We start from the raw sequence: 5,735 nt of genomic DNA, 5'->3' as shown, positions 1-5,735 counted from the left end.
AGCTCGCTCCAGGAGCAGCACCCATAGCTCGCGCACCATATCGTCTAGCTCCATCAGAGTTGGAAGAACTGTCAAAGCAGCTACAAGAGCTCTTGGAAAAGGGCTTCATTCGTCCAAGCTCTTCGCCATGGGGAGCTCCAGTACTTTTCGTGAAAAAGAAGGATGGTACCTTCAGGATGTGCATAGACTACCGTGAACTCAACAAGGTGACGGTGAAGAACCATTATCCTCTTCCACGCATAGACGACTTATTCGACCAGTTGCAAGGGTCGTGCTACTATTCGAAGATAGACCTGAGGTCAGGTTATCATCAGCTGAGAGTCCGGGATGAGGACGTCTCCAAAACAGCATTCAGAACTCGCTACGGCCACTACGAGTTTCTTGTCATGCCGTTCGGGTTAACGAACGCGCCTGCTGTATTTATGGACCTTATGAACAGGGTGTGCAAACCCTATCTTGACAAGTTCGTCATAGTATTCATCGACGACATTCTGATCTACTCCAAGAGTCAGGGGGAACACGAACAGCACCTAAGCCTTATTTTGGAACTCCTACGGAAGGAACAGCTGTACGCTAAGTTTTCGAAATGCGACTTCTGGCTTCGTGAAGTCCACTTTCTAGGCCACGTAGTGAACAAGGATGGGATCCATGTCGATCCATCCAAGGTAGACTCGATCAGAAACTGGCCTGCGCCGCGTACGCCAATGGAAATACGCCAATTCTTGGGCTTGGCAGGTTATTACAGACGGTTTATCAAAGACTTCTCCAAGATCGCGCAACCACTTACACTACTGACACAAAAGGGTGTCACCTACCGTTGGGGCAACACGCAGGAAACTACTTTTCAGTACCTAAAGGATAGACTTTGCAGTGCACCTATCCTCTCTTTGCCAGAGGGCACAGACGATTTCGTAGTATATTGTGATGCATCCATCCAGGGTCTTGGATGTGTACTGATGCAGCGCGACAAGGTTATTGCTTACGCTTCGCGCCAACTTAAGGTTCATGAACGGAACTACACGACGCACGATTTAGAGCTGGGAGCTGTTGTTTTCGCGCTTAAGATATGGCGACACTACCTGTACGGTACCAGGTGCACGATTTACATCGATCACAGGAGTCTCGAGCATATTCTCAAGCAGAAGGATTTGAACATGCGTCAACGAAGATGGGTTGAACTACTTAACGACTACGAATGCGCCATCAAGTACCATCCAGGCAAGGCCAATGTTGTGGCTGACGCCCTCAGTCGGAAAGACACTCTACCTCGGCGCGTGCGAGCGCTACAGCTTACGATTCAGTCTAGCCTTCCAGCACAGATACGAACTGCTCAGATCGAAGCACTAAAACCAGAAAACGTCAAGGCAGAAGCCCTACGCGGCTCACGACAGCGGTTAGAACAGAAGGCAGACGGCGCCTACTATGTAACGGGACGTATTTGGGTCCCACTTTATGGCGGTCTACGCGAACTTGTAATGGATGAAGCTCACAAGTCTCGCTACTCGGTACATCCAGGGTCGGACAAAATGTACCACGACATCAAAACTACTTATTGGTGGCCAAGCATGAAGGCCCACATCGCTACTTACGTCGGCAAGTGCTTGACCTGTGCGAGAGTCAAGGTTGAATACCAGAAACCAGCGGGCCTACTTCAGCAGCCTAAGATACCTCAATGGAAATGGGAAGAAATTTCCATGGATTTTGTTACAGGCCTGCCTAGATCCCAGCGGGGGAATGATACCATATGGGTGATCGTGGATCGACTCACCAAGTCCGCACACTTCCTAGCTATAAAGGAAACGGATAAGTTCTCCACTCTCGCAGACATCTACCTTAAGGAAGTTGTTTCGAGGCACGGAGTGCCCACTTCCATCATTTCGGATCGGGATGCAAGATTCACGTCGGAACTATGGCAAGCGATGCATAAATCTTTCGGCTCACGGTTAGACATGAGCACAGCATATCATCCTCAGACGGATGGGCAGTCTGAGCGAACGATTCAGACACTTGAAGACATGCTTAGGGCATGCGTTATAGACTTCGGCAACGGCTGGGAAAAGCACCTCCCTTTGGTGGAGTTCTCGTATAATAACAGTTATCACACCAGCATACAAGCCGCTCCATTCGAGGCATTGTACGGACGTAAATGCCGGTCACCTCTCTGTTGGGCAGAGGTGGGGGATAGTCAGATCACGGGTCCAGAGATTGTAGTGGACGCCACAGAAAAGATAGCACAGATACGACAACGCATGGCGGCAGCACGCGACCGTCAGAAAGCCTACGCGGACAAGCGTAGAAAGCCTTTGGAATTTCAGGTCGGGGACCGGGTTTTATTAAAAGTCTCACCCTGGAAGGGTGTGGTTCGTTTTGGCAAACGGGGCAAACTGAATCCGCGATACATCGGACCATTCGAAATCATAGAGAAGATAGGCAAGGTAGCCTACAAGCTAAACCTACCAGCTGAACTCGGTGCAGTTCACAATGTATTTCACGTGTCGAATCTGAAGAAGTGCCTGTCAGATGAGACCCTTATCATTCCTTTCAAAGAACTCACTATCGACGAGCGGTTGCAGTTCGTCGAGGAGCCAGTTGAAATCACGGACCGGGATGTGAAGGTCCTCAAAAACAAGAGAATCCCTCTTGTTCGAGTACGTTGGAACTCCAAACGTGGCCCAGAGTACACCTGGGAACGCGAAGACAGGATGACAGAAAAGTACCCCCAGTTATTCGAAACCAATGCAACCACTACTGAGGCTGAAGCTACTACTTCGGAATTTCGGGACGAAATTCCAGATCAACGGGGGGAGGATGTGACACCCCAGGAAAATCAGTGAACAATACAGTTTACCTACCTTCCTCAGTGAGTGCATACAAAATTTCGGGACGAAATTTCCAATTAGTTGGGGATAATGTGACAACTCAAACTCTAGACTTATCTTGTAACGGTACGTACAAGTTACGTGCCTATATGATACTTTGAGTTAATGTATGTTATGATGTTATGTGCATTATGTGTGTATGATAAGCTATATAAATGTATAGGCATTACATAACCCGAACGCACAACACTACACAACCCGAACCACACAACACTGTCGCACAAGCCCATTTTGGGCCACACCTTGTACGCGGACCAATAGGGCAGCCCATGTAAGGGCCGGCCCACCCCTCTAAACCGTGTAAACACCCATCTAGGGATAGTTCTCTCATTTGTAACAAAAACACAACACACACAAGAAACCCTAGACTTCTCTCTCTCTCTCGTTTGCTTGGAACACGACGGCACAAGACCTTCCTTGTTCGGATTACCCTTTCTGCCATTAATCGGTTAGTGTGTTATGTTTGTATTCATGATTAATGATATGATTCATATGTGAAATTGCTCATGTCCATCGGCTTGTTCTTGATGTTGTATACCGAATGATGTTAATTGATTTGTATGGTTATTATGATTGATTATGTTATTGGATTGGTATAAATGTTAATCGGCACATGTATGGCTAATGTTCACAAGAAATCGGATTGTATGATATAAATCAAAGGGGTAATTGGTAATGCTTGAAAATCAGTCGATGTGCTAGGTGGTTCGGATTGAATGTTATGATACATGTTCATATGAATTGTTCATGATTTGGATTAGGGTTCATACGATTTGGATGGTAGAATTCCCTGTTTGATCGATTTGGTGTTAACTGAATTGTTGGAATTGTGTTAATTGATAAGATGTAATTATGGAAATTACTAAATGCTTGTAACCGAATTGCTTGATTAATGGAATGATTGAACTAATCGCACAAATGGATCAAACACACAAGACTGGCCGATCGCACAAGGGAGCCCACTCGTACAAGGCTCCTGGATCGCACAAGGCCTGTCTATTTGGGCTTGTTGAACTGTGCTGCTATTGGGCTGGACCGCCCAAGGCCCCCACTCGCACAAGATGGATTGGATCGTACAACCCAATCCAATCGCACAACAGTCCTGGTCGCACAAGAGACCCTGGTCGCACAAGGGTCTCCAGTCGCACAAGTTACCTCGATCGCACAAAGCTGTATGTTGTTGTTTAACTATTTGGGCCGGACAGCCCAAAGATCCAGACGCATAAGCCCATTCCTGATCGTACAAGACCGGCTGGATCACACATGTTTAACGATTGGGCCTCTAAGCCCAATACGAGCCGCACAAGGTTAACCAAGCCGCACAAGGTTAACCGGGCCGCACAATATGTTGTTTAATTGTTTTGGGCCGAATATGTTAATGGATTGTTATGTATATGGGCCGGGGTATTGGATCGCACAACATGTTGGGCCAGTTATTATTGGACTTCTTGATATTACTTGACTGCTAAGATGCTGCCATGATCAATACGTGATTATTAACGTGTTAACTTGTATGAAACGTACGTGCATTACTTGAGTCAAAACCTGACTAGTGTGATAACCCTGTTAGGACGTGATTGATCACTGTTAGTTCAAGAACCCTCTTTTGTGTATCTGCCGAGCAAACCAAGGTGAGTTCACACTCTTACCAAGGCATGGGATTCCCGGGATGTTGGGAATGGGATTGATAAGGATAAGATTGAATAGATTCATACGGATACCATTACTAGACTACCACACCATCGTCCTCAGTTGTGCAGGACACGTACGTAAAACCTACGTACACTTATGCTACTCGTTATCCTCGGTTGTGAAGGATACTCACGTAAAACCTGCGTGAACGGATACTCACTACTGCCTCGGTTGTGTCAGTATACTTACGTAAAACCTACGTAAACCCCCACGTACCCTATCCTCGGTTGTGAAGGATACTTACGTAAATCCTGCGTAAACCTGTACGTATTACTGTTCTCGGTTGAGAAGAGCACTTATGGTCACGCATAGTCTAGTGGATTAATAACATGGGAAGCCCCCCACCAATAGAAACCTATACTGGCCCATTAGAGCCACTTGATACTCATGAACTTACTGTTACTCATTTACTTACTGTGAACTCGCTCAACTAGTTGTTGACTCTCTGCTGCATGCCTTGCAGGACCTTAGGTACTAATGGAGCTTGCACAAGGAGGAGCAGGCCGTTGTGGGCAGATGGATCGTGATTACTTTTAAACACTTATGATATTACAAACATTAGTACTTATGATGGGTTTTACATTAATGCTTCCGCTACACTTAATTATTGTTGGTTTATGATAAACACCTTTCGTATTGATGGATACTTATTACTATTTATTACATGTTCAATATGATTGGTGGCTTGATCCTGGTCAGTCACGCTCCCAAGCGATGATACTCCGCAGGTGGATTTTGGGGGTGTGACATTAGTATTACCCGAAAAGTATGGTAACATCTTTTTGGTTACTAATTGTCTACATATCTCATACGACATAGTGTAACTTCGAAATAACGTAATCTCGTTATTTCCACTAGTTTAGTTAACTTAGTGATATCCGTCGCTTTCATATACTATCGAATTCCTTATGAATCCGTTACCTTGACCCGCTTAAAGGTCTTTAGTGAAATCTTTCACTTTTAGCAACAATTTCTTTTGTTTTAAAATTCATTTATTCGGTTCAGTTATACCGAATCCACCGCTTACAAGCAACCAAATTACTTAAATGACCTCAACCGGTCTCACTAACTAGACTTATTAGTCCAGTTACTTTTTACCCCTATTATTTGCTATGGTTTACCTTATAAGGTAACCATTTAAAAACTCGTTATCTTTTAGTTAAA

The sequence above is a fragment of the Helianthus annuus genome, chromosome 14 (assembly GCF_002127325.2).
Source record: "Helianthus annuus cultivar XRQ/B chromosome 14, HanXRQr2.0-SUNRISE, whole genome shotgun sequence".
Classification (NCBI taxonomy): domain Eukaryota; kingdom Viridiplantae; phylum Streptophyta; class Magnoliopsida; order Asterales; family Asteraceae; genus Helianthus; species Helianthus annuus.
Note: the sequence above shows the minus strand (reverse complement) of the source record.